At 58.7% G+C, this 17,823-nt stretch overlaps 1 protein-coding gene across 1 annotated transcript in view; it reads right to left on the reverse strand.

Annotated features, from left to right (window-relative positions):
- Window positions 1–14,548, reverse strand: part of LOC117652675 (neurotrimin-like) — a 53,586-nt gene extending 39,038 nt beyond the window's left edge. The window contains exon 1 of the mRNA XM_034397766.1: window positions 14,436–14,548. The gene's annotated coding sequence lies outside the window, so the exon portion shown is untranslated. The remainder of the gene's footprint in view (window positions 1–14,435) is intronic.
- Window positions 14,549–17,823: the final 3,275 nt, after the last annotated feature.

Genomic DNA, 17,823 nt, shown 5'->3' on the forward strand with positions numbered 1-17,823 from the left:
GCCATCGATAAACCCTCGACGTCGTCGCCCCGCCCGAGTCCAACGCCCGAGCGGTGCACCCTCCACGGCCTCGCCTTCACCGCGGCGCGTTTCCAGCGACTGCCAGGTCTCGGCTCTGCGTCCCGTTCCGCCTTTGTGTCCAGATATTGCCCGCCGCATCTGCCGAGCGGCGCAGCGCACTGCAGCGCAGTGCAGCGCCTTCCCCCGTGCATCTTGTTGACTGTGGGCTGGTAACAGCTGGCGAACACACATGTAATGTCTGTTTGCCTGACGTGGACAAACAGACGGCCACGCAGACTGCCTGGACGTAGGTCGGCCATTCACGCCGCCCCCGGCCCGCCCCCGGACCGCCCCTCCGCGGCCCTCGATGCCATGCTTCCTCATCGTCCCCCGCCTTATTGATTCGCGTCTCCGTGTCAGGCGGGGAAATCACGGCCTTCGAGTGTAGCGGTAATGAAGCGGGGCCTGAGGACGCCACACTTCCGGGTACGTCTCAAGAAACCTGGTCGCGTCGAATAGCGTCAGTGTCCGTCAGAAAGGCATCACAGAGCCTCACAATACCGTCAGTGGTCAATATTTTCACCAAACATTTGTCTCCGTGCCGTGTGAAGTTTCACGCAGAAAAAATGAGCAAGTCCTCGAACCTCGAACCCTGTTTTCCTGCGGCGTCCATGCTCCAACACGGCCATTCCCACCTCTTTGGCGGTTGTCTCACGGGATGCGTCCCGACCCGCCTTTTCACTCTCGGCTCGACCGACCGCTGGCTGCTGGATGCGGTCGGGGGTGCCCCTCCCCTCTCCCCCCTTCACTGTCTGACAGCCTGACGCATAGACCGCCACACCAGCCACGGCCGCTGAATCGCTAAGCCCTCGACTGGGTTCACGGCACTGGAGAGAGACACATGCCACAGTCCGTCGCGTCGGCCAGCATGCACGTCGTCGCAAGTTTTGACTTCTCGCCACATGGGATGTTCTCTGCACTCCGGCGTCCTTCGATGGCGAGGTATACGCATCGCTGTTCGCTACCAGGTGGTTCGCAATTAAGAGCAGGGCCCACCGCGCCGGGCCGCGCCGGGGACATATCTTCCAAATTTACGGTGAGGGTGCCGCCGAGAAGGCGGTGGAGGGGGAAGGCGCCCCAAGGACCGGGGAGAGAGGGGCGGTTCTTAGCACCCCTTGGGGCACATGCATGGCGAGAGTTGTAGTCCTACGTGGGGGCGGATGGTAAGAGGCCCGGGCTCGAAATAAGGCTTCGACCACCAACCCGGCAGTAGTCTGATTCTACCCAGTCGCTGCCTCTCTCCCTCACCCCCGCGGAACGCCCCATAAGTGCAAGAGAGCGACGAAAACATTATTTTTTTCTGAATGAGCCACGGCGGCAAAGCCAGAGGGTCGCATCTCGGCCAAGGACAAGGCCGGCGGTCTTCGTCCGTGCTAACGCCTGACGCGGAGACCTCTAGGGGCAAGCGGGCTAGCGGAGGGACTGGCTGGACAAACACGGAGGAGCCGGGGAGGGTGTCTTGGATTGGGATGCGGTGACCCTCGCCCGCTCCCTGCCACCCCCGCCAGCCTCGCTCCCCGGCCCTGGCTCCCAGCCGAGGCCCTAAACGTCAGAGGCGAGCGAAGTAAGTGCCGTCCGAAGGCATGCGTCCTCATTGATATGGGCCCGACTCGGCCCACTCGCTGAGGGGAGATCGCTGTAAAAAAAAACTAGAAACACCCCACCACACCCGCACGCGCAGGGCGCGCCTGCACGCAGAAAACCCAGACGCGGCCTGCTTGCTAAATAAAAACAAGTTTATTCTAATTTTCGAATAAAAAGTGACAACGGAATGCATGGAGGTTGTTGTTTAATTTTGGGATAATCCTTTATTAAGGAAATTTCACAGGTGTAAATGGGATCAGGATCTTCTGATCATTTACCCATTTTTCTGATAAAATTTGGGATTTTCTGATCATTGGTGCACTATCAGAAAAATTGGCATCAGAATTACAAGAATTTCTGATAACTGTGAAATGATCAGAGAAAAAGTCTGATCGCTAGTAAGTGATCAGGGAAAATTTCTGATCCGAAAAGTGATCAGACAGTGATCAGAATAGAGTCATCAGAAAACATAGACATTCTGATAACATGCAAAACTATCAGAAAATCGTGATGTCTCAAAAATCTAGATGCCTGTAAAACAGAAAGTTTTCGGAATTTTGGTTTCAAATTTGGTGAGCGATATGTTCGCGACATTTGGCTAGGGCATTTTCAAGGTCATGAAATTTAGACCATATCTTCTGGCATTTTGAGAGCTGATGGCGAGCTAGCGTAAAACGGATTGCAGAATTGGATCGGACTCAGTTTCGACCCCCTAGAGCCGTTTGCCTCATCTCCGTATCTTTCATGGTCGTGAAAATATCCTGAGTCAGATATCGTTACATTTCTGATAATACAATTTCTGATTCTACTCCAGTGGTGATCAGACCCGAGGTGATCAGAGCCACGCTGATCAGAAACGTGATCAGGAATCAGGATAAAAAACATCAGAAAAGGTGTTCGAAAAAGCATCAGGTTTTTTTCTGATCCTCTATTTTCTGATCCAGTAAGTGATCAGCGCTAGGTGATCAGAAAATCCTGATCCCATTTACACCTGTGTTACTCTGAAGCCGCAGGCGTGGCGGTCTGGCTGGTCGACCCGTGCGTCTGCCTGCTGGGCAACCCTCCCCTCCCCACCCCTCCACTCTCGATAAGGCCACCCTCCCCCACAGCAAAGGGTCCATACCGGAAACAGGGCGTCACAAACCGAGATTTAATTTCCGCAGCAACACCTGTTTTTGCCGGTCCGATCATCCGCGTCAGATAGACGGCAACCAGCGAGAGCCAAAGATTTAAAACGCCGTCAGCTCACGGTGCTGAGAGGTGTCGCCCTCGCCGGCCGGTCGTCCGGACCCAACGGGACCCGCGACCCAGTGTCGTGGCCAAGTAGGCTGAGCCGCAAACTGCGACCTCCTCGGTTGGCCGCAAGCACCCCCGCCCCCCTCTCCAATGGGCCAGCGCGGAGCGCGGAGCCCCGGTGGGGCCGTAGTGGGGTCTTACCCGACACGGGACCCGAACCTCTCCCTAGACCACTTGGAGGGCCGCATCGCCTCCAGACGGGGCGCAGTTGAGATTGGGGTGCACACACACACGCACACAGAGGCGACTAAGATTCCGAGGGTGTGATGCGGCCTAGCTGGGTGTCACCTTATCATAGAGATGGAGGCGGCTTAGGGTGATGTGGATTATGAGGGTAATAACACTGCATAAGGCTGAGGGACCGCAGTGCAGGATGCGATGATGAGGACGAGAGATTAGTGTAGTCTGTGAAGCAAGAGGAGGGGATTTGGCTTCTCAATCAACTTGTTATTTTGCTAATTCAACAGCGCTCACCCCATCCCCAGCTCTTTCCCCCTGGCCTCCTTTTTCAATCTCTCTCTCTTTGACTCTTGAGGCCCCTGCCTCGCACAAGACACACCCATTCACACACACACACATTGATCCATACTCACAGACTCGCTGCTCGTGCACAGTAGCGTGCTCCATGTTCTTATCTCGCTCTCGATTTTAGTCGCATGGCGGGCCAAACATCATGGACGCGCGGCCCGAAAAGGGGAAGGGCTGTGAAGCGGAGCGGGACTGACGCGCGCGGCAGAGTGCATGCCGGCAAAGGCACTAGCTTGTCCATTCCGATGGCCGCGCCCGGCCGCGCCTGTGTCGACACACGCATTAGTGAAGCCGGCGCTTCAAAATGGAAAACAACGCGTGTATCGGCCACTGGTCGGCGTGGGCACCGCGGACGGGGCCTCGTTGTCCGTCCGCGAGGAGCGGGGCCAGGGGGGCCAGCAGCAGGGCAAGGGGCAGGGCGATGCCTGCCCGGGTCTGGCTGGGCCGGCCGGACCGGACAGGAAGGCAGTCGGGCGGACTGCCCCCCATGGAAATAATTATAATTTGATTTATATACGTCATGTAATAACAATATAAAATTGTTATAATGTGAAACATTCTGCATTTATAAGTTTGATACATGACACGTATAAAAACAATATATCTAATTATATCAATATTATATATCAGAAACAAAGACATAGAAACATTTTATAAAAATATATAATTCAGATATAAAGTTTTTACAAAGAATTGGCCAAATATTATATTTCATTTATAAAAGAAATATAGTGGCACATTATAATGTTGGGTTAAAAGCAATATATTCGGTTTATAATTACTAAATTCTCTACCAAGGCAGTAAGTAGTTTGCTCATGTTAGGAGGCAGTGGCCATGTTCTCAAGGCCTACATTCACCCTCTCTCCCGGCCATGCCTCAGCACAACCATGGAGTGGGTATCAAAAATTCCTCCCGCTCAACTCCCCATAGGGGAGACCCCAGACTCTAGTCGTGGAGTCCCCGATACCTAAGTAAACTCCAACTGCTAGCCACATGCGAGAGAATAATGACAACGCTCAATAGCATAGGTGTGCATCGGCCTGTTGATGCCGCGCTGCACTTAAAACATTAGTCCCATCATGTTCTTCAATATGACACCTATTTTGAACATTCTAGTCACTTCCTAGTGGAAGGAGGGCCAAATTTCGGAGAAAATAGCTGAGGAGCGACACTAACGCCATCTGTCGGCGTTGTTCATAAATTTTATAAACAAATTATAAAGTGTCACTTTTCTACATTTAATTTACACACGGAAGAGTAATAATCTCGTTTATCTTTGTGCCTATAAAACGATTATATTCCATATACATGGATGGTATGGTACATTAGGTATAGGTGTCGCCAAAGTACAACACACCTTATACGCAGTTAAAACGTCAGTTATAAATCCACTATTTATGGTGACATTGTTTTCAGTCACATAAATCTACGATATTTTAAATGTAGTTAAGAAATAACTTGTTTATATACTTTGAACCAAAAGGTTTGTAAAACAAAGTTATAATTACCTAATCTTACTCGTTTATAACTGCGTTTATATTTTATACACTCAATTATAACCCATTTAAAATTGATCTTATACTTCAAATATAACTCACAATATACGTTCTTCATATTTTCCCCCCATTTAAGAAGATTTTATATCCAAATATAAGCAGATTTATAATGGTTTTGTACAAAACAAATAAACCTTTTATAAAAAGTCTGTAAAAAACACGCAAGTTATACGACGTTTATATGTATTATATAAAAAAAATTATAATCATTTCCATGGGGGATAGAAGCACTTCGGGCTGATTTGCAACGCTCGTAGCTTCTTATGACGGGCTGCGCGTGAGCCGGGGCGGGGCGGGGCGGGGCGGGGCGTGGCGGGGCGGGTGGCCGATCACACGCATCCAGCACCCCTCCGGCGCGGAGCAGGGAAACGCAGATCACAAGACCGCGGCCCGGCCGTCTCCCGCGCGGACTTCCGCTTCCGGCTCGGTCGCTGTTCTTTCCTTCCCCCATGTTCCGCTTTTTCTGTACGGGTAGGCTGCCTGACGCCGTCCGTCCCCGCCGCTTTTGGCAGGAATTTTGCATTCCGTTGCGCTTGCCATGGAAGTGGGTCAGGCATCTAATGATGATCACGGCGTGTTGCGTGCGAGGCGGGGTGCGGCGGGGTGGGGTTGGGCGGCGGGAAGTGGGGGACCGCTGGGCCGGCCGGCCTTGGAAACTTTGCCATCCAAATAGGTTGTGCCTTATTGAAAGGGGGGTCGATGTGCACCTGTCGCGACGGGTAGCCCGTCCCACGGGTGCGGTCGGTGCGGTGCAGGCGGTGCACTGTCCGAACGCCGTCAGTTCGATGACGGCGGCGCCCCCGCGTCAAGATCTCCCACGCAGCGTCGCCATGCGGCATGCCATGCCGCGGGCCGCAGGAACAACAGCTGTGGCGGCATGGCCGCGTGCCGCCCTGTGTGTGCAGTGCGAGTGTGTGGGTGTGCGTGCGAGGTGAAAGCCCGGCACGCTGGCCCGGTTTAATGAATCGCGTCGTCGCCAATGGCCGGCCGCCACCGGCCGCCACCGGGCGCCGCACTGCCGGCACCGCCCCCTCCCCCTCCCTGCCGTAAAGTGGGCTTAGCCGGCCGCGCGTTGCCCGGCTTTAAATGACTTAAGGGGGTAAATATCGCGGCGCGCGAACAGAGGCGGCAGGCCGCGCGGTCCACCTGCTGGGCGCCGTGCCGCGCGTTCGTCGCGCACCTCAATGAAGCATTATGATAAGCAGGGCTCGTCGCGGCACAAAAGTGAAGCGAAACATGTTTACTTTTTTGTTTGCTTTCTCCGCAGCCGTTGGCAATTTTGTGGCAGCGACTCGTCGTGCCTGCCCTCCTAAGTCATTATGGCCTTGCCAGCTGTTGTTTCAGGACACGGGCCCGTCAAGCGACGCATCAAGCGACGCCGGTGCCGAGCCGTGCCGTGCCGTGCCGTGCCGTGCCGCGCCGCGGCCACGCGACGGTAGCGACAGGCAAGGAGGGCAAGCCAGTCGTAACGGGCGGCAAGAATCTCCATTTTCGGTATGGCGATAGGGTGGTGGCCGAGTCCGCCTCAGATTACGACAACCGGACAAGTCACATCGACAGGCTGAACTTTCTCTCTCGCTCCCACGGGACGCTGCACCGCTGCTCGGAATCCGCCTGTGGGTGTCACCCCGTCACCAGACGACCGCTCTTTACGTGTGTCTCTCACGTTCCGTCTGGAAAATTGTTCTTCTTTTTATCGTCCATATTATTACGCTCCAGAAAATGAGTAGTTGTGACGAGACAGCCGCATGTCAAGCCAGTGCAATTGCAGGGGAGGAAACTTATTTTGTGGTCGTAAACCAGATGCCAGATAAACAACAACATCAACAGAAAAAGAAAAGGGTGGGAGTAAAATGCAGGGTGGAAGACGCCAACGGTCGTATAAGAGTTCTCGTGTGAGAGCGTGTGTGTGTGTGTGTGTGTTTCCGTGTGTATGTGTTTGTTTCGCCGTGTCCGGGAATTTGTTTAATTTTTCCGGCCAACTTTTGTGTTATTCTGTTTTTTTATGAGGGGCGCGTTCTGTGATGACACGGGGCAGCACCGCCAACACCCGCCAAAACGCGTCAGCTGGTTGAGTCAACAAAATCAGGGCTCTCGCTGCACCGGGCCGTTGCGAGCCGTGCCGTGCTAAGCCCGACCTGCCCAGGCCTGCCCAGGCCTGCCGTGGCGCGACGGCCCGACGGGCGCCACGCGTGTTGTTTGTGTTACCAGCAGTTTGTTGCCTTTTATTAATCATCATTTTTATTTTTAAACGCCGTCCGCGTCGTTCGCGTCGTTCGGCTGATTGTGCCGCTGCCATCCGCGCCGCAAAAACGGACGCCAGTTCTTGCCGCGCGCTTGGCGGGTTTTTGAATGCGGTCCACGCAACAGGCCCGCTTTGGGCACACAACCGGTTCGTATTTCCAATTTAAAAATAAAATTGAAATTTTAATTCTTTCATGTGCGGCTTTTAGCGACCGCAACAGATCCCGCGGGCCGCTGCTGCGGCGGAGCACTCGGTGGCTCGCGTGTATGAATATTTGGAGCAATCGGCTGCAAAAGCCCAAAGCAGGCCGCGCGGTGTGAGAGTGCCCCCGGCCGGTAAATGTGCCTGAAGCGACCGTGTGCCGCCGTGTGCCCCGGAAGTGGGGCGCAGGCAGGGGCGGGGGAGGGACCCTGCATTCGGCAGTCCGGCCTGGCCATGGGGCTGGCCATGCCCCTGGCCCGCCGGGTGGAGGAGGAGAGTAACTCGTTTAAAACGCCCCCATCAGCACTGTTTGTGCAGCATGAATATGGCTGTTGACGGAAACGCGGCCGTTCGACCGCGGCGGCCCGACGACTGGCGACGCACTGGGCGGCAGCGGCTCGGCCAGCGGCTCCGCCAGCAGCATAACAGTTGACTCGAAAAGGCCAGAAATTGGATGGACGGTCCAGCAGCCAGCACGGCGCTGGCCCCGATGCCACAATGCCATAACGGGCATGTTGTCGTTCGGCCGATTTGAGGCCCCGCCGCCCCCGCCACCCCCGCCACCCCTGCCGCCCGATCCCGACTCCAGCCAGCGCGGCCCGCTGACCTGGACCGCACACATCGTTGCGTTGAAATACGTCGCCAGTCTCATTTGCACAAGTGCATCGCCGCCGTCGCCCCGCGTGAAAGTCAATATGGCGTTGGCGCGACGCGCTGACCGTGTTGTGATAGCCGAGTGGTCTCGCGCGTCCCCTCGCCCGGAAGTCAGATGATGTTAGGTTCGAATACCTGCATCAACCTGACCGACTTTTTTCCCGCTCACTTTCCTCTCTTCTTCTTTTCCTTTTTTTTTCAAACGTTGGCGTCTTGGCTGCGGCTTCCTCCTTCCGCAGGCAACGTCGGTGCCAATCGAAAGGCGCGCGACGGCGGGGACGCGACAACGCCTCCGTGTGTACGACGCCGCGGCCGCCGCGGCCCTCGCGTGTGCAGCGGCCGTTAGCCCTGGAAATACTTATTCGGCGCGACGTCGGCATCCCTGTCTGGCCTGTCCCAGCCGAGGTCCCAGCGCGGTGCAGCGGACTGAGAGTCGTCGCTCTGTCGCACCTGCACGGTTCGCGCCATGAGTGCGAGAGAGACAGAGCGTCTGCAGGGCGGTGCAGCGCCAAGGCCCGCCTCGTTACGGCAGCCAAGGCAAGGCCGCCAATCGCGGCAACAAAGATAGACATACACACACACGCTCGCGCACCCACCAAGAAAAAGAGATTAAGAGTGGCGGGAAAGTAAAGGCGTACGAGTGGCGCTAGTTGAGGCCCGAAACCAATATCTGCCGCTAGTCCATCAGCCCGCGCCGTCGTCGCCGTCTCCCCTCCGCGCTCAAGTGTTTGTGTTTGTGCTACGAGATGTTGAAACGCGGAATGGCAGGATCATATATTTTTCCGTTTCAATAAAATATACCGCGCGCGCTCGTGTGAGCGAGGGATGAGATGGGTCTCGAGACAGACAAAGGGAGGACTGGCGCCCAGGGAGACGCGGCCGACGCGGCCGACACGGCCGAGGTGCTTGGCGAGACGTTTTCACGCTTACCACAATACGGCCATACGTCGCTCGAGGGCAGAACTCCGTCAGTCGGATATTGGATGAGACACATTTGCATAGCAAACAGCAAAACGCCAAGGAGGGAGAGAGGGAGATGGAGATGACGTCGTCATACACTCCCCTTCTCTTTTCATTTTTTTCCTCCACCCTGGTGCTGCTTGCGAGGGGAACTGCAAACGTTTGGGATGTTTCATGCACCTGTTGGCGCTCGATCCAATTGTGTCATCGCTGCGAGGGGGAGAGACAGCGACGGGGTGGGGGTGACTGCAGATGATGAGCGTGTTAGAAACATCCCGGGACGCGGGTTCAAAAACCGGCAACACTCTTTTTCGCCCCTCGCGTATCAGATTATGCAGGCAAGTTGGCGCTTCTGCACGCACCAGTGAGGACGCCCTGTCCAGATTTATGGCAGCTTGTTCCGCTTCCAGGCTGGAAGCGCTGGAAGCGCGTCACGCGGCGCATCACGCTGCGCGTCGCGGCACCGCTGCACAGGTTGCTGCGCCCCGCCCGGCCAGCCCCGCCCAGCCCCGAACGCGCAGCGCGGAACGCACAAAGAATCGCATCCGGCCTCAGACGGCTCAATTTCCGGCGGATAGCGACAGAGCGCGACGGTGCGCGACAGAGCGTGCGTGTCGCGGACGCGTGTAAAACCAGTTTACGGACCGGTACGGCACGGCACGGTGCGGCGCCCAGGCCCCGCGTGCAGCGGGCGGGGCGATGACACTCCCCCTGATAATCGTGAGCAATGACGGGTGTCACGTAAGCGATGGCGAGCATGGCGAGCGCCACACAGGTCGACGGCAGCCGACCGGGAGGGCGGCATTGTTGTGGAGCACCTGGTTTACCGACCAGGATCTCCCTGCCCACACCCTACCCTGCCGGCTGCCGGCCGTCGGGTTTCAAGTACTTAGCCGAGGTGGGCATCAATTTTGTCAGTCTGTCCGTCTGCCCGCCGTCCCAGCTGCTGACGGCCTCGGACCGCCCCGGACGCGGCGGCGGGTCCCGTTCCAGGATGGGCCTGCGGCCTGCCCTGCGGGCGGCTGGGCCAGCCCCTGTGGCGGGGCGACTCGCCACAAGATTGCCAGCCGCCGGCCAAACTTTCTTCGCCATAAACCTTGGGGTCTACCGAACGCGGGTTCTCGCACACACACGCGGACTCACACAGACGCGTCGCGCGTGCGCAGACGGTGGCTCGAACGCCACCGCGCGGCCGACATCTAAATTGTGTTGCTCAACTAAGACAGGCTTCCTTTTTTATGGGCCCCGGGATGGCAGGGTGACAGTGTAGGGCGTGTTCCGCGACGACCGCCGTCACCAAGACGGCCTCGAAGACCGCCACCAAGGCGGCCGCCCGTGACGCGCGTCGCCTGCCGATTCGTGGGGCACAATGAACTCGCCAAATCGCTGCGCGGCGAACAAGAAATCCTCGCCGAAAATGGTGACGAGCCCCACACAAACGGGCCGTGCTCGTCACAATGGTCCGCGGGTGCGGCGTGCGGGGGACTCGGTACCCGGCGGCGGTTCCAGCAGCGCCGTTCCAGCGCGCCGTCGCCCAGCCCGCCAAGGACGACGAGTAGGACGTGTGGCAGGCCGCGCATGCCGCAGGGCGACACTTGTCACCTCGGTCACGTCCAGTCACTAGTCGCGGAGGGAGGGCACGAGATTGCGACGCCGCCAACAACGAGCAGGCCGTCGTCGCCACTGTCAAATCTGCAGATCAAAATGACGTCACTGGTGGCATTTTGATTTCGAATTATGACTGTTTTATCGGAGTCATGGTTTGGCATCATTTCCACTTTTCCACGCCCAGGCAGAGCCGCCTGTGAGGTAGGCAACCCGGCTGCGTGGCCGTGCGCCGGGCTGGCCTACCCTCGGCATCGCAGGCGCTGGCTGGGACGAACGCCACAATGCAGACCACTCCCCTCCCCTACACACGCACACACGTACACACGCTCCCATGCACCCACGCCCGGCCCCATCGACGTCCCATACCGAGAGCCGTACCGGCAAAGTGCACACCAGCTCGTGACACTTAGTCATGAGTGTCGCAAGGGAAGCGTCAGCTCCTCATGACAGATTCGTGCGCCACCCCTCCGGTGTGTGTGTGTGTGTGTGTGTGTGTGTGTGTGTGTGTGTGTGTGTGTGTGTGTGTGTGTCGTGTCTGTGTGTGGAGCGTGGAGCAGCAGCAGTCAGTCAACGCTGTCACTGCCGGTAGCCGTTTCGTGCTTCGGCGTGCATGTTCGGCGATCGCCACTCGACGCGCTACGCACCGCTTCGCACTGCTTTCGCGCGGAACGTCACGGCCAACACCGGCAGCCCTGCCGCCCTGCGCGACACTGCGAGGTGACAAATGTTGCGCCGCGACCTCTGGAAGGTCTGCAAGGATCTGGAAGGATCTGGACGGCGTAGAAGAGTCTTTGTGGTGGAGGCCGCGGCCGCGGAGTGCGCGAGATGGCGATGGCGTTCATCGACAGGTGTCCGCGACGCCTCCGTCCTCGCACTGCCACTTGGTGGGCTGGCATGGGCTGGCATGGGCTGGCATGGGCTGCCTGGGCCGGCCCCGCCTCGCGGTGTCATGATTAATGCCCGAGCCGTTCTGCGGTGTCATTCCGGCAGAAAAGCAGAGCCACTGCGGAAGTCATGACGTGTCTGCATGTGCGGCCGCGTCGAGCCGCGTTGCGAGGAGGGTGGAGTGTGTGATGCGTGCGAGTGTGTGGGTAGCGGGTCACGTATTGAGGCAAAGGAACTGACCTGAATCGGGGCAAGCAGCTTGGCGAAGCAAAGGTGTGTGGGGGAAAAGTCAGTGGGGCAAGGGTGTTAACGTTTCATTTGTTTCGGTTCGAGTTTTAGCGGACAGTGCTGTGCTTTCAGCAGGCCTACAGCAGGGGTCTCAGACGGGCAGCCCGCGGGCCGCTCCGGCCCGGTGCTCGGGAGCCATACGGCCCGCAGCAGGCCGCAATGGGGAAGATAGGCGGGCTACACACTCGGGCCGCACAGGTCCAAGCTCAGTCAGCGGCGGCCAGCGGCGGCTGGCGGCGGCGCGCTGCCTCGTCGCCCAGCTGTCAAACGTGTCAACCGGCCGGCTGGCCGTGGCTGGCCGGCATCTCTCTCACACTCACAGGGTCATATGGGAGGAACAAGGACAGTCAGCCCGTGCGGCCGAGGCAGCGCGGCGCTGGGTCGCCGCCGTCGCCGCTGCCGTGCGGCTGGGTCGAGTCCGGTGTGTCACACCTTCCCCGCCTCACTTATTCCATCTCCCATCTCTCTTCTTTGCCTTTCTCTCTCTCTCTATGCGGCCCGCAACCATGCTCACTCTGAGACCCCTGGCCTACAGGATCATTTGAGAAGCTGTGTGTGTGTGTGTGCGTGTGTGTGTGTGTGTGTGTTTGGTCTTGTCCTCTGGCTGGTCGGGGCCGGCGAGAGGCGTGGATGCGTAGATGAGGCTGTCGTACCAGTCGACACAGGGAGGAGGGGTGTTAGGGAAGGGGCCGCTGCGGGAGCTTAAACCTGCCCTCTCCCTCCGCACTTTCGCTTCCTATGCGCCCCGCCCCGCGCGGCCCCACCCCGCCTCGCCGGGCAGGGCACTTCAGCGGGCAGATTGGGATGCGATATCAGGCGTGGTGATCGTTGGTGACTTCCTGACTGCCGGGGACGCGGTACGCGATGGCCCCGCCCGACACGCCCAACACGCCCGGCAGGCCGACGACACACCATCACGCCCAGCTAAACGCCTACCAGTGTTTGCCCATCGAGGCACACCGCGGTTAACGCCGAGAGGCGAGCCGTGCGTAGTCGATCGTCGGACCGAGCACGCAGTGTCTTCCGGGGGAGTCACCAGGGTTGGCCGTGCCCGCCAGTTTACAAATGCGCTTCCCGAGGGGGCGGCACCACGCGTTTGTTTGCACAGGGGTGCCGTAGACCTAAGCAGCATGCAGGTCTGTAAACCTTTCCGAAAAGGTGCTGGAGAAAGGACCATTTTCACCACCCTAGCGATATGCATGACTTTGACGATGCTTGGAAAAGTAATTCAAAATCATAAGACTCGATTCATCGCCATGGTGCTTTCGCTGAAGCGTCGTTGTCGTCGGCGGTTCAGGAAAACGAGTCCTGGACTTGGCGGCGGGTCGCTCGGGGACCAAATCAGCGCCGTTTCGCGCGCGCCATCAACATGCCGACACACTGTGATGGCCGACGGGGACCGCGCAGTCACTACAGTGGCGGCGCGGCGCGGCGCGTGCCCGTTCGTATCAACCCTCGCCAACTTTTCCATACACTGCAAATCCTCCAACTTTGTTGGACTTTTCGTCAGCGGCGCCGCGAGACAAGTTTGGCGGGCCGGCTGCATTGCTCGGCCGTCGGTGGCGCTGGTTCCAGTGGCGACACGGCGCCAAACCGCCAAACCGCGAGGAGGCGATGGAGGGCGGTCTGGAGCCTGGGCTGGCCTGCCAACGAGGAGCCTATTGGCGCCAGCGCGCGGTTCAACCTGGGTCGACGCAGCTCCAGACGTGGCCACATCGAGATTCCACGGCCTACCCGTTCCGGAAAAATGCCCTCCGCTAAATTTATGGAAAGAAACTGCACCCACGGACGCGCACTGCACCCGTTGACGCTGTGGCGTTCGCATTCTGAGTGTAGACGACGCCAGCCACCACACTGGGGTGGTGAGCGGCACTCGGTAAGTGATCGACGACCCGGCCGAGGAGTGCGGCACCGCGCCTCGAAGTGTGTCAGTGATGTAGTGGGGCGGACAGGGAAAGTCAGAGGAAAGGCAACGCCTCGCGGCGAGTAGCGACGCAGAGCTTTGCAGTGTGGCGGCTTCGCATTCCGAGCGTCCGCACTGGCGGTGCACGTCACGGCAGGTCACTCCGTCCCCAAGTGAAGACGAGAGTGCCATCCCACTAGGGCAGTCGGCCCGAGTTGGACAGTCGAGAAACGAGGTCGAGACCACCGCCAGCCCCGCACGCCGGTAGCTGAGTAACCGGTAGGGGAATATTAATCGGACAGTCCACTGCCCCGCGCTGTCCCGCACTGCCCTCTCTGAGCGTCGCTTGGCCGCGGCGGCACTGAGTGCAGGCACCCGGCGCGGAACTCTCCCGCGGCCTGCGGCGGGAAAGCACGCTGAAAGCTGTCAAAACATTTTAGCACCGCCGAGTGTGGCATGCTCTGTTTATTCCCCGCGAATGCCCGCGAAAGCCGCGCCAATAGCGAATGGGGTCGCCAAGTGGTTTGCATTTTCCATTGCCATGCTAAACTGATTACCCCGACAAATTTCAGCGCGGCTGGGACTGCGCGGCAGCGATAGCGGCAACGGACAGTGCCGCCACCGTGACGGTCTGGACGAGGGTCTGGCGAATGGAGTCGCACTCACCGGGGCCCTTCGCCGGCTTCTCGAAGACGTGGCTCTTGGCGGCGTGGACGGGCGCCGTCAGCACCTGCAGCAGCACGGCCGCGACCAGGGCGACTCCGAGGACGCCGCCGAGACCGCAGCAGGCGGCGGTGGGGTGCCGGTGGTGGCAGCGCGCCGCTGACGACGTCGTCGTCGGCGACGGCAGGGCGCCGCAAGGGCCGCAGCGGCCGCAACAGGGTGGCGTCGGGGCGCTCGGGGCGGCGTGGTCGCGGCGAGCAGGCGGTGCGCCGGCGGGGGCGTCGGTGCGGCTCTCCATGAGGCCCTTACCATCCCGGCTGACTCCCTCAGTCGACTGACTGGCCTCGCGGAGCGGCGCCGCGTAGCGCCGCGCCGAGCGGACCACGTGCTGGTGCCGGCCCACTCTTGTTGTTGAAACCACCCCCTCCACACGGCCGGCGAGCCGCGGCGGGGCGGGGTGCGCCGGGGCGCGGCGGGGCGCGGCGGCGGTGGCGTGTTGAGGTTGCAGCGATGGTGTGTTCAGGGTGCTTGCTGCTCGGAGAGGGTGGTTGTTTTCCGCCTTCGGCTTTTCCAGTTAAAGAAGAGCTATTTTCATTTCCCGTTTATTTTGGGTGCGGGCACGTATCATTGCAGTGTTTACAGCTGAAGAGTTGATCAATCCACATTTGTTATCGAAATATATTAATAGAAGTAAAGGATAAAAATTCTTCCGAAAAAAACTTGTTTTATCCGTTTTAGTTGACCTGCCCCTCAAATGACCTTCCCAATGGAAATTACGAACTAAACGGGGCGTGAGACGCGGCGTCGCGGCCTCGCGACCACATCACCGAGCTGCTCCGTGGCGGTGAGGCTTGGCTTGGCGGTCCCGCCGGTGGCTGCCGTCACAGAACGCCATTCTTCCACGCTCCCCGGGGAGACTTCTCCACTCCACCTCACCGCCAAAAAGAAAGAGACGCATATCCTCTCTAGGCCACGGCTGCTGCCGCCGCTGCGGACTGATTCCGAGAGTCGCTTTCGTCGCTCTGTCTCTCTCACCTTTACTAGACGGTCCATGGATGCGAGAGAGACAGAGCGATGAAAACTACTCTCCGCTGCCGCACGCGCTCTAACGGAGAGAGACTTAACTGTCTCTCTAGCCCACGCCTGTCGCAGCCGCATTATCTGTCACGGCCGCAACTGCAACTCTCAACGCGCTGCAGCTTGACATGCCACTCCCCCTCCCCCCCTTACCTCCCACTCTCCTCCCTTAAATCTGTCTGGGAGCCGCTCCGCTACTCTCGTAACCTTTTACCCTCCATACTGCGCGGCGCTGCCCCAGGAACGCATCCCGGCGTCTCGAGAAGCTAGTTACCTTACAGCCTCCTCCCCCCTCCCCCGCCCTGCAGCCTGCTCCTCCAGGCTCCTTTATGCGCTTCACTCGTCGGGCGAGAAGAGGGCTTATCGTTCCGGAAAGGGAAATAAACTCAAGCTTCTCAACACATCACCTACTTTTTTCCCGCTCATGCACACACAAGAATACTTGCAAAAAAAGGAGAGGTCGTCATACAGCTGCAATTTGTAGCCGCACTGTATAATCCCGCCGTGTCTGTGCGCGGCGTTGCAGGCCGGGTTCGTCCGCACCCCTCATTTACCGGCCGTTCGTTTCAGTCGCGTGTTTGCCGTTGCCAAGCGACTATGTGCCTTTTCTTTTCCTTCTCGTTGTTTACTCTCTCTCTCTCTCTCTCTCTCTCTCTCTCTCTCTCTCTCTCTCTCTCTCTCTCTCTCTCTCCCCCGTGTGTGTGTGTGTGTGAGCATGAGTGTGTGTCGATCTCTCCCTTACCGCTCACTTCGTCGTTACATACATGCCTATTCCAATGTTTTAGTGCCGTGTCGACCATAGGTCGGTCGGGCAATGACATCCCATAGTTTCGCAAAAAAATGTTTTGAAGTTTAAAAGCGGAAGTGGCGCCCCGCCGCACCGCGCCGCAGGGTGGTGGGGTGTGATGAATGCCGAAGGCGCTCCAGGCACTGCGTGGGGCCTGGAGGGGCCTGGAGGGGCCCCGCGCGGACAGGTGCGATTGATGCATCGCTGATGTGTCCCCTGTGCTGCCGCGGCGGGGCGGGGCGGGGCCCACTGGGGTATGATCGCCCTGCCGCCACGTCGCCTCGCCACCGCGCTCAGATGGATGGCGGTCCTCCAATCATTGCCTGCTCAATCACGGGGTGTCTCATAGTCAATCGGGGCGGGCAGAGGCAGGCAGGCCTGGCCAGGCAGCGGCAACAACCGAAGCTCCAACTTCAGGACCGCACTCTGTGACGGCGAGCTCTACAAACGCCACACGCACAGCACGACCTCTTTTATAAGTCACAATCTTCAATATTTTCCCTACAGAACTTAGTAACTGCATAGTTTATGAGAGACACTCCCAAATTAAGTACAGTAATTTTTCGTTCCGGTTTTAGATGCCTTGTGGACTGAGGCCGCGCGGTCCTGGCGCTGTCACCGCCCTTCCAAGTGTTTGCAGGCGCATGCTGTAATTATGACCGCGTCCACCAATCGATGGATTAAAATGTTTACACGCTGCGTCTGTCCGCGTCCCCGCGTCCCCGCGTCCCTCCCTCCGTCGCGGTGAATCAACTTCCAATACCGGCCGCCGCCTTGCGCCGCCTTGCGCCGCCTTGTGGCTTGTGGGAACCGGCAGGCCGGGCGAGTAACTACGCCGCAGCGTTGGCCGCGTTGCGCGGGTCTCGGCTGTCGCCAGCGCGGCCGTCCAGGTGGGTCCTTACGGGCCGCGGGGCGGGGCGGGGCGGGGCGGGCTCAGCCGTCACCTCCTCGTCCATTCGAGGCTTTCCATAAAAGTGTAATCTGTTGGCCGTCATATTACCGTTAATAATTAATGAGCCGTCAGGGTGGCACCACTGCGCACCACTGTGCCGCCTACACCTAACCTCTCAATTAGTTCGACGCCACCGCCGGCCACTGTGCCCCCCGGGGCAGCCGGTGACGTCCCGGTCGGCCGCAAAAAGAAAACAAACGAGTCGCGCTTTGCACTGTTCGCGTTTCGGAACTTGTTCTCGTCGCGGCCCGGGCTCCTAATGATGGCGACTCGCGTGGCAGCTCGGGCAGCCCCCGGTAGCCCATGCGGTGCGAGAGAGAGGGCGCTAGCGAGCTTTGCAACGAATATAATCGATGCGGACGAAGAGTGTATTATGACAGGTCGGTTTTCCCCGCGCTGTCGGCACGCTGTTCTCGATAACGGATATGTCGTGGCGGAGGTTCACATCCCGCTGCCGCCGCCACTGCGCCCAACAAAACAAAAAATGCGGGACTATTGGCTGCTGAAAACTAACGCCGACCGCCGGGCGAGAGTCCTCTGTCTCTCTCTCTCGCTACCCCGCACGACCCAGTAGT

The sequence above is a fragment of the Thrips palmi genome, unplaced genomic scaffold (genome assembly GCF_012932325.1).
Source record: "Thrips palmi isolate BJ-2018 unplaced genomic scaffold, TpBJ-2018v1 HiC_scaffold_10, whole genome shotgun sequence".
Taxonomy (NCBI): domain Eukaryota; kingdom Metazoa; phylum Arthropoda; class Insecta; order Thysanoptera; family Thripidae; genus Thrips; species Thrips palmi.